This window comes from Acipenser ruthenus, chromosome 1 (genome assembly GCF_902713425.1).
Source record: "Acipenser ruthenus chromosome 1, fAciRut3.2 maternal haplotype, whole genome shotgun sequence".
Taxonomy (NCBI): domain Eukaryota; kingdom Metazoa; phylum Chordata; class Actinopteri; order Acipenseriformes; family Acipenseridae; genus Acipenser; species Acipenser ruthenus.
This window is the reverse complement of record NC_081189.1, coordinates 15,242,007-15,253,856: the sequence shown is the minus strand read 5'-3', so window position 1 is coordinate 15,253,856 and position 11,850 is coordinate 15,242,007. Positions and strand designations below refer to the sequence as shown.

General features: G+C 38.1%; 1 long non-coding RNA gene across 1 annotated transcript; it reads left to right on the top strand.

Moving 5' to 3' along the window:
• The first annotated feature begins 10,137 nt into the window (after positions 1 to 10,137).
• Positions 10,138 to 11,393, top strand: LOC131709274 (uncharacterized). Its single transcript, XR_009311444.1, has 2 exons — positions 10,138 to 10,400; positions 10,794 to 11,393. It is a non-coding gene; the product is annotated as an uncharacterized LOC131709274 (long non-coding RNA).
• The last annotated feature ends 457 nt before the right edge of the window (positions 11,394 to 11,850 follow it).

The following is an 11,850-nucleotide window of genomic DNA, read 5'->3' as shown; positions in this document are numbered from 1 at the left end:
AGAGACAAGGATGGAGCGGGCTCTGATTGGTTAGTAGTGCAGTAAGAAGGGAAATACCCAAACAGAAATGAACAGTGAGAAACAAAGACCTGCAAGAACCAGACCTTTACTGTGGTTCAGACCAGACATGGTACAAATTCCCTTAAAACCGGATGTCCAGTCCAAAACGGATAGTTGACAACCCTATCTTATTTACAAATAGAAATTTTAGTGTTATGTTCCTACCCTTACCATGATATCAATCAATCAATCAATCTTTATTTTATGTAGCGTCTTTCATAGTGGACCACCATCACAAAGCGCTTTACAAGATAGTGAGGAACAATGCATAATACATTAAATACAAGCAGTAAAAAACAGTGCAAATACATTAAATACAGACATATTACAAAGCAAATACATTAACTCCAGGCATATTGCATTAAATACAGGACTAGGATGTGAGTTCTAAACATTGTCCTTTGTCACGCACTGACATTTTTAAGATTATAACCATTGTTTTACAGCAGTTCATAACATTCATTAAAGCTCAAATAGCCATTATTTATTTTTGTATTTATCTAATTTATATAACACTTTTTATACAAAAGTATCGTAAAGCACTGTACAGTACATAGCAGGGAGAAAAAAAAAAACACTATACATTTGTATAGCATGTCACACATACAATTGCCACAGTCAGACCATTTAAATAACAGTATACACATAATAATACAAAAGCAGCAATTTTAAAGTGACATTAAAACCCACTAAGATAAGAAACTCATTTTACAAAAGTGTATTTTTAGTCTTGACTTGAAAACTGTAACGGTCCCAGCTTCCCTGACAAACGAAGGCAGAGCGTTCCATAATTTAGGAGCTCTACAAGGAAAAGCCCTACCTCCCATGTTGCTTTTGTTGACCCTAGGAATAACCAGCAGCCCTGCATTTGGAAGGGCTTGCAGTTTGGAAGATACAGGGTCAGTAACTCCTGCAAATAACTAGGTGCTAATCCATTCAGGGCCTTGTAAGTTAAAAATTCCTGGCTTTAGGGACAAATATAGCTGGGTATCATCAGCACAGCAATGGAAGTTCACTCTGTGTCTGTGGATAATGTCACCTAACGGTAGCATGATGAAAACAGCAACGGAGCTAGAATGGAACCCTGTGGAACACCACAGACAACTTCCGATAATGTCAATTTAACCTCCGCAATAGAGACAAACTGAAACAAAAGACGATTCAGTAGGATGGAATGGTCTACAGTATCAAAGGCAGCACTTAGATCAAGAAGAATTGATACTAATGGAAAGCCCGAGTCAGAGCATGTGATTGAGCAGGGGTAATAGGAATTTGACGAAGGCTACTGTAGCACACACCTCTGTGTTTACTCAGTGGAATGGCAGGATACTTTAACCTGAATTTTACATGCCTCTTTAGATTCCCTCCTCTCCCCAGTTCCTAGTTTAAATTCCTTGCTAGGTGGTGGTTGATGTTATCAGCTAGCCTGCTTGCCCCTGACCTATTTAGGTGCAGTCCATCTTTCCTATAATATCTATTTCTTTTCCAAAAGCAGTCCCAGTTGTTTATAAATCCCAGCACTTCTTGCACACAACAACTAGCCAGCCAGCCAAGTATTTAAGGCCTTAATTTTAGTGAATACTGCATCCCCACCACAAACAACAGGTAGTAGACTTGAGAGAATAATTCTGCATCCTAACTTTTTCAGCTGTCTTGTTAAGGATTTAAAATTCTCTTTCAGAATCTCAGATGCTCTGCTCCTCATGTCATTTGTACCATCATGTACAATGTCCACAGACTCTTTTTTGTGATTTAATTATCTATGCAGTCTTGATTCAATGTCCTTTACTTTTGCTCCAGGGAGGCAGGTAACAACCCTATTTACGGGATCTTTACGGCTAAAATCACTGTCGACACAGCGTATAATTGAATCACCTACTAACAGCACCTCACCCCTGTTTTCATCCACACTAGGTCGTCATTGCTCAGTGCTTGGAATCTATTAACTAGATCAATCTCCTCTCTATGTTGAGTGCTCTGTGTCGTCCTCCTCTTTGTACTTTAACAGTTACCCAGTCCCCACTCACTTCTGCCTTTCATCCATATTTACCTTCTCAGGACCCTCTACACATACAGTTCCACTGTCATGCTGTGGCACTGAAACGTCACATGGAGCAGGCGCATTTCAGATATCGTAGTTTTATTTGACTTTGATTTTACTTTGTTTGAAGATAGGGTAGCAGTGTGGAGTAGTGGTTAGGGCTCTGGACTCTTGAGCGGAGGGTCGTGGGTTCAATCCCCGGTGGGGACACTGCTGCTGTACTCTTGAGCAAGGTACTTTACCTAGATTGCTCCAGTAAAAACCCAACTGTATAAATGGGTAATTGTATGTAAAAAATAATGTGATATCTTGTAACAATTGTAAGTCACCCTGGGTAAGGGCGTCAGCTAAGAAAATAAATAAATAGTTGAGTAGTTATGATGTGGTAGTACTAGTAGTAATGATAATATTTAGTCTTTTTTTTCATGAAGTTTGTCCTTATCTCTAAATGGCTTTCATAATTTCTAAATATTTTTTTTACCAATTTGAGAAAATTCTAACTACATCTGTCTGACTGACAGGAATTACTGTGGCTTCAAAAACTAAATACAGTTACCACAAAAAAAAACAGTTTCACTATGCCTAGTTTTACACAGTAATAGTTTCCTCTTCAAAACTGTAGCTTTATTGCATTGTAGTATCTTTTGATACCTTGCTGCAGTATATTTCTATTGACCATTATACATCCCTAACCCTACATGACTTATAAATAGCATGACAGAATATTCACTAGGCCTTTATTAGTGTATTTACCACAATGTATCCTTTAACACTGGTTTAGGTATATCAGTTCCCCAAGACATGTAAAAATGTAATTATTTTATTTAGAGTTATCCTTTCTGGGAACAGTAATGTATAGAATTACGGATCTTAAATTGTTTGAAAGATTTTTCAAAAACTGTGAAAGTGAATATATAGAGACAGTGCTACATGTAACATACTTGTAAAATCCAGTGTTCACCATTCAAAGTTCAGCATTGTTCTCCCACGTGAGACTGGGGAAGACCCAAATGACAGTGTACTGTACATGGCTAGTGTGGGGTTACTGGGGATTTATACACAATATAGCAACAGAAATCACAGGGCATTCTTCACCTTTGTGCTGACTGGAGACTCGATATTGAAACTTCTTAGAAAGGGAAAGTTTGGGGCTTTCCAGAAAAAAAATAATAATAATCTGGAGTCTATCTCAAGCTTTTATTTGCTTAACTACTGAGATGACTCATGTACACATGACATCAAAGCTACCGGCCAAGGTGAGAGAGACTACGTCATCTTTACATTACAATCCTTACATGGACCTTCAAACACCATCAAAATGAACATGCTAGTTTCTGCCCTGGCAAAAAAAATGCCTTTTGTATAGTAAAATGTGAAGCAATGTCTTTAATTTTGGAGTTCAGCTCTCACCCAAAGTTTAACACATTGGGTCTGGGTTATACTTTTAGTTGGTCAAGAGAGATTACAAGTATATTAGGTGTAATGGGTTACCTTGAGGATATGTAGGATATCTGTAACCCCCAAAAGTGCAGTTTAAAAGTTGTGATATGTGAGTAAACACATACAAAAAATACACTATTATACTGCCAATGTAAAAAAGAATAAATATATTTTATTATTTGTAATTGTTCAGAAATATAAGAAATGATGCTTGTCCAGTTTATGACGTAACAATGCAGTCAGTTTGTAGAGCACTTGGATTAGTTTTGTAGTCTGTGTTGTTATGACCCATATGGTTAAACGTCTTGTTGTTTTCACAGATTCTATTTCACTGTTGACTGGGATTGTAAAGTGGAAGGAATGACACCCTTTAATTGAAGTGTACACAGAAAGATAAATACACCGGGTTGACCAAAAGTCAAGCCATGCTGTCATTTGGTTTTGTTTTTATTAAGTTGTAGACATGCCAAAGGACAAGTTATAACACCTGTAATCTCAGAAAGTGTTCACCGCTCAGCTCTCAGGCGTGCTGAGACATGTTTGCAAGAACAAGAATGACAATTTGCTACAATGTTAGGCACATGTTTGCCTACCCTGTATGTGCACTCAAAGTTTATATATTCATCCCATGACCTTAAAAAAGGGCAATCATAGATTTTAAGTACAATAAGAAACTAATGGCCGGGTTATCAAATCTTTTTACTCCATATTGTTATCGGCACAAAATAAATACCAAATCACTTAAAAAATCCAAAATTCACTGTCTGTCTGTCTATTTCTAGTTTGGTAAATGTATTTGAAGAAACAGTGTTAATAACCTTTTTTTTTTTAAATATCAATATAAAATATAAATATCAGGAAAATGCTTTTTCCCCCCCAACTAAATGTTAATTGATCCTTATTTTCCTATACGTTTATGGTCCATATTTTAAAATAAGTCGAAACAATTGTATCCCTCTTACCAGCACCATATGTAAATGATTATTGATCTGTAGGTGTGTGCGTATCCATCAGATAGCAGAGGACGAAGTGCGATTTTAAAACCAGATTCATGACTTAACTCGATCTCTGCTTAAACGTCAAATCCAGGAAGCAAATTCCAAACAAAGCATTCACCTGGTGCACTCATAGCAGCTTTGTGCTTTCACTCGCAGCCGTACAGGTTCTGCAGCGCTACATTGACTTCATGTATGACCTCGGTCAAGGCCACAGATCCACATTGTGCCTCAGTCATTATTCAGCATTATTTAGCACAGGCGTCACTGGCTTACATGCTCCATCTCACTAGAGCTTTATGTTCAACTGTTACCCCCCCCCCCCCCCCCCCCACCCCCAACAATATCCTGTTAACTGTCCTAATATAGAATACAATTTCCACATCCAGTCGTGTTCACATTGGGTTTGTTACAAACAGTCTCACTGGAGTTCCTTTGGTTTAAAATAATGAATCAATGTGCTTACTGTTGACATTTACCTGGAAGCATTAGGGTGTGAAATGGATTTGTTTTTTTGGTTCATTTCCAAGTTTATTTGTGTTCCCATTGAATTTTGTTATGATTAGTGGACCAGATGTCAGATGCATCTTGGTATATTTTTAATATCGGAGTGATTGGGGTATTGATCTGCCTTTTGTCACCATGTTTTTCAATTATTTACAATTTTTTGTACTGCTTTTGAAGCGAGTAATGATCAGCAGAATGGATTTTGTTCTCAAACAAAATTTCTAAAAGTGTCTCTGTTTTCACTTTCCATATTGCTCCCCTTGACATTTTTGGACCCGACTTTATACTTTTAATTTCTGCAGCAATACCAGATGCTACACAAAAAATAACCAGGAAACTTCTCTTCTTCCTCTAGCTACAAAGGTCAAAGTGCATGGTTTGTTTCCTGTGTGCAAACAAAAAGAGTTCCCCTGTTGTTGACACTGAAGTGTAGCAAGCGTACCAACCTCAGTTAATTTGTCAAACGAACTGAGACCACCTCTTTAAGTGGTCTCCGTTTGGTTCATTTGCCAAGTAAACTTTGTTGTTCACACAACACTCCAAACTGACGGAACCGTAGGAAACCGTGTGGAACCAACCTCCCAGATCAGCTCAGTGTGAACACAGCCTTAATCCCATCAGACCTCATTAGTTCTCCCACAATGAACTATGTTACAATTCAACCTATTTTTTATATTATCAACTTTGTCTTAATTCCTCATAATGTATTTTGTTATTCCCCCCTGAGCTGTTCCATGAAAAGGTCTGTGATATATGACTAATGGCAAGTCCAAGTTTTTTCTGGTGATGGGTCAATCCTAATACGCAGAAATCTAGTCATCAAAAGGTCTAGAGCCTGCCAGTAGTCTGAGATTAATGATTTATCAGATGTATCAAGTGTTACATTTTCATGGAACCCCCCACACAGTTGATACATTTAGCCACATTTAGAACATTATATATGCCAGTGGTACGCAATGCTGGCCCTCAAGATGAAGTCCAGTCCAGGTTTATACTCCAACCAGGTTCTAAAATAGTTAATAGAACCTGTTAAGAGGCAATTAACTAATTTTAGACCTACTTGGATTAAAGACCAGGCCTGGTATAGATCTCGAGGGCCAGATTTGAGTACCACTGATATATGCCTTAATTGCAGGTTAAAAATAACCATGCTATATATACAGCATGTGTTTATATGGAAAGTACCTGTCAATCGCGAGGGTTTTTTGTTTTTGTTACTGCTGCGTTGTGTTGTCTGTGTCTGAAGATCTCAAGCGTGCCGCTCCTGGTCTTTCAGTGTACATCTCTGATCTACAGTGTGGTGTGCTGCCCTCTAGTGGTCATTTTCAAATCTGCACTCAATCATTCTCACTTCACTACACCTACATCCAAATGAATATATCGATCAGAACCTACCTTGATGTGACCAAAAAACTTGTAATTCACATCTGGTGCTATTTATTGTATATTACAGCTGCCTGTAAGCAATTACACAGCGTGCTTCAATATATCTCACTGTGTGGTCCAGTGGTTAAAGAGAAAGGCTTGTAACCAGAAGGCCCCCAGTTCAAATCCCAGCTTAATCACTGACTCACTGTGTGTGACCCTGAGCAAGTCACTTAACCTCCTTGTCTTTCGGGTGAGACATTGTTGTAAGTGACTCTGCAGCTGATGCATAGTTCACATACCCTAGTCTCTGTAAGTCGCCTTGGATAAAGGCGTCTACCAAATAATAATTACACTGCAGGAAACCACACTACAGTTTTTACAGAGCATGAAAGCATGTTATTGATGACAGGGATGGAATTGAGCACATACACCTACAGACGTGGCCAAAAGTGTTGCATCAACCTGTACAATGAACTAATTCTGCTTCATAAACCTGCTGAATAATGTTGCATTAACATATTGAATTACATACCGCTTTGTAATTTTTTACATACTTTACGAAAAACTGACAACATTTGAAAAATGTAACATTTCAAAATCCAACATGGAATACTATACTACTATTATTCCTTCCTGTAGAATTTTGTGATATCATTTTGTAATTGCTTTGATTACATAATGTTAAATAAAAGACAGAAATTATGTCCATATTTTTATTTTTATTTATTTATTTTTTTTCTGTCTCATTCCTAAAATTCTAGGTGATTCATAAACTTATGGCCACAGCTGTAATGTTGTGCATGTGTTAAGCTCCAGTCAATACAAAACTGTATGTCAGTAGGTCTGAGGTCCATTCTAGGCAAACCTTTCAGCTCGTCACTGAAGAAGGCATTAGCCAAAACGTTTTGTCAATGGGATGTAGCTGATGGATCAGCCGATATTAAGAAGCGGTAGAGTGGTGGTCAATACAATCCAGGGGGACTCACCCCAGTGCAGTAAAACGCTCTTTAAAAACATTTAGCTGTGGCCTATCTAGCAAGGGTATAAGCTGATCAAATCAACCCCTTAGGGCCCAATTTAATGACCTTTCTGCTGGGAAAATGAATTTAAGAATAATATAAATACATGCAATTAACACATTTGCTCTGTTTATTGTGTGAATTTGTGTTTTCCTAAAACTTTTTTTAGGAAACAAAACAGCTTCTATAGAGTTCACTGGGGCAATGAAGAGTCCTAATTTAATTTCAAGAGCATGAGAATCAAATGATCCCATTACCCCAATATAATGAAGAGTGTTGAGGCGTTTAGCTCTGTGCACATCCTTTCTTAGACATATGATATGTAATGGAAGTGCTGAGCGAAAGATAAGAAACTGAATTGAATCAGAATCATCGCCTCAGCCACCCAGGCTCTGAGTGGTGAAGCCACTTCTCCACTGTAGAAGCCCTGAGAGATTTAGGGTGTATGCATGGCTATAAACAGTCACAGTTTGGTTTTTCACACTTATCTGGAAACTGATGTACATAGTTAAGTAAAGCTGTTTTTAAGGGTTCAGGTCAGCGTTCAGGATTGAGTTGTGTTCACTTTGCAATTATAATCTCAGTTCACTTCAGCATCCATGTTCTTGTGTACAGGGTGCCAAAATGAAAGTTCTTCAACATTTGAAATAACTTGTTTTCAAATAGCTTAAATTAGTTTATTAATATTTATGATCTGATACCATTAAATATATTTCAAAATTAATGATTCATATTTGAGAATGTTGAATCAATTCCTTTTTGGCTCCCCAGACTATTGCAGAAATGTTGATAAATGTTATTATGTCGAGTGAACTGAAGTGCTGTTGAAATCTGTTGGCCAAGGATATAGCTGGGGGTGGAGGTGGCAACTACAAATTCCATGGAATCCAAAAAAATGGGATTGCAGTATTCACCAATCAGTACTTGTGAAATGAGGACATCTACCATTTTCTGGTTGCATATATAGTAGCTTTGTATTACCAATTCCAGATTACCTGTAGTATATTGTATATAGTTATGGTCTGTTTTACATCTGCACTTACTTTGCTTTTTCACATGCTCAGCTGTTCATACTATTTCTTTTTTTTGTTTGTTTGTTTCATGTGAGAAAACAAACTGAGTTCCATTGCTGTTCACATTACATTCTTTCAATTAAGCAAGTTTGCCAAATGAACCAAGGTTGTCACTGTCCGGTTAGTTTGCCAAGCAAACTTTATTATTCACAAGATCTCTAAACAAACCGAACGGTTTTTAAATTGGAACAAACCATTCAGATGAACCCAGTGGGGACACGGCTTTAGAAACTCTCAGCTTTCCAGTTTCAAGGAGACAAACGCAATCCAGAATAAATCACTACACAAAAGCACACCACAGAAATCTCCATACACATAAAATATTTTTGAGTTCGTATAATCTTTTGCTGCAGACATTACTAGATAACGTCTTCAATAAAATTCAGCGCCTTTGTCTTATCTATCAGGAATGCTTACTGCTTTTGATAATAATGTGTAAGTAATCTGCCTCAAAACACTTTACAAAGATAATACAGTACTGAAACATATGAATGGCAAGTTTTCTCTAAGCAACAGATACCTTATCAGAGGGCTTTAAGGTGCTAAGAGCCAGAGATGCAGGTGATTAGAAACTGGCAAGCAGTGCCTTTAATTAAAAAAACGAAGAAATATGAAGTCTCCTTTTCAATCTTGTTCTGCGTTTCTTTTTTTTTTAAAGCTAGTTCTATTGGAGCTTCTTGATTGGTGGATGAATGTAGATAATATTTTCACAATGATCTATTGCCTTTCAGCAAAAGACTACATTTTAAAATGTGTCAAGATACAGCTTGATCTGTTGCAGCTGTGTAGCTCAAAGTGAAGCCACAGTCCTGTTGGACTGGGTGAAATGGATTGCATGATAATTGGGCAGACAGCATTTTAGTTGCAGACGCATTGGATAAATGGCTATTCGACTGGAGGGTATTGGATGGTGTGTCTGCTGGACAAATAAGGTTCGCAAGTTCATTAACGGCCCCAACAGTGGATGAATGGCCACTCTGGGAAGCCATCCATTTAAAAGTGAGTCTGGTGCAAAACAGACAAACTCTCCAAAGAAAAGTGCTTAGAAGTGCTGATTATCAGACCTGTGCTGTGATAGCCACCTTTAATCAGGGTAGTGAGGATGATTTGCTACTGGAGGATGATACAGTCTGAGATTTGTATTTTACACTAATTCATTTGATACAGTGAGCTGTAATGTGTTAACCGTGGGGGAGATTGTATGTGTGGCTGCCATGAAAGTTTGAAATAGAACCGTTTGTTTGTTTGAGGTGCAACCAGGTAAATAAAAGATTTGATGAAGACAGAATACTAATGTCACGGCAGAAATCCTAGTCTTTACAGGCGTATCTAACAGACGACGTTGGTAAGAGTACAGTGACAACTGAGGGTGCATTGAGTGTTCAAGGAGATGACAAGAGGAAAGTTTCAGAGTCCCCTTGCCACTCCATGTAATCGCAGCTATAATACATCAAAAGTGTTTTGGGGATATCGTTTTAAACAATTAATTTTACATTAATTATTGTCACTAATTGTTCATTGCACTTATTATTCGTTTTCACTTGTTTGAATTGTGTTTGATTGGTTTTGTTTTTATGGTTTTTACCCCTTTTGGTTTTGTTTGTATTACAGCACAGGGACTTAAACAGATAAAATGGCCACTAACTGACAAACCATCCACAGCTGAAATTCAGCAGGTATTAACAGCCTTACCTACCCTATAAAAACTGCTACTTCGGTACACTGGAGGAGTGAAACATGGGAAGCCACAGGAAGGAGTTTGGGTGACTGAGGAACTGCAGAGAAGGTTTTGGAACCAGCCAGGAGCAGGCAGAGATGAAAAGAAGGACCTGTGAATGGAGAACTGGGAAAATACACGACATATGGGAATAACTTGTTTCTTTGGAAGTTTTTCACGGTACATACAATTTGTTGAACAGTTAGTGCTCAACTTAAAAGCTTATTGCAGTTACATATGTTTTTGCTATGCTTAAGTGTTATGCATGTTCCACTTAAACAAATGGTTTATGGGGAAGTGTAATCTATCTGATTAAATTAACCACCTTACAGGAGGCCTATGGATATATTGGAAATAAGAGTATAGAATAAAAGAAGGTTGAGTTAAATCCAGTGGGACGTCTTCTGTATACTTTTTTGGGAACGGGAGAACTGTTTTGTTCCGGGACCATTGAAAACATTGTATTAACGAAATAGTCGGCATCCTATGGATGCTTATGTGATGGGGAATGCATGTGCAGGGCTGCATATTTAAAATCCCGTTCTTTGTCGTCTTGGGCGATTGTTTCCGCAGGTACCCGGGCGGAGGTTTTTGTGGGGTACCCGAAAAGACTTCGAGACGATTGTACAAAGGGACAAATTCAATGAGCGGCATACCAGCCCCTCGGTTCTAACGGGTGGTTGCGAATCTTGGGGGACCAGTGGCTGACGTGAAGTGTGTCCGTTTCGACCCAGGCTGATCTTTGAGACTGTCTCTGGGTTTCACGGAGCAGCGTGAGTGAACATTTGGGACGGTCCTGGCCTTGGGAGCCTAATTGATTACTGTGCTGCTTACTAGTCGTCCTTGTTTACATGTATTTGGTATACTATATGATTGAGTACTGTGCTGCTTCTAACTAGTCGTTTTGTTTACCTATATAAGGCATACTATAGCACATAATGTGCTGATAACTACTCTCTTGTTTTACATGTATTATACTTGCCTGTAACTGGAAGCTTCAATGATGGTACATGTGACCCTGCAATTCATGGAAATAATTAATTGCGTACACATGGCATACTGCCCTTAAGAGTTGATTTGTAGAGGTTTCCATGTGTCACTTTCTCAGTAGCTATCTATCCAACTGTAAGATGTGTGTGTAAATAATGGTGTAATAAAGAAACTTGAGTTTTACTTGCCTGGTTTGTGCTCCTTGGGTTAATATCTCAGGGTCGGGGTGCGGCACGGAATCTAAAAAGAGAGAGGTTAGAGAGTCAAGCTGTTTGGATTTCTTGTTTCGCTACCGGTTTGATGTTTAAAATGGTGTCGTTCTACTAAATATTAATTATTTCTTTTATATATAAATTAGTACGTGGTATCCATGTTTAAAAGCATTACTTGCCAGTTAGTAGCAACATTGTGTTAAATGTGAGTTAAATTTCCCTTTTACAGTGGCAGCGACCACTTTACAATATTTGATATTAGTGTTTCTTTAGTGCCTTAGTAATACCACAGGTGATGCTAAAATATATTGATGTCATGGAGCAGCAAGTTTCAACCTCCACTTGTCATTTAATATTAGATAGCCGAGGATCTTTTAGCCAATCAGCGCACACGTTTTGCCTGCTGTAGTCTGACACAGAACAATTAA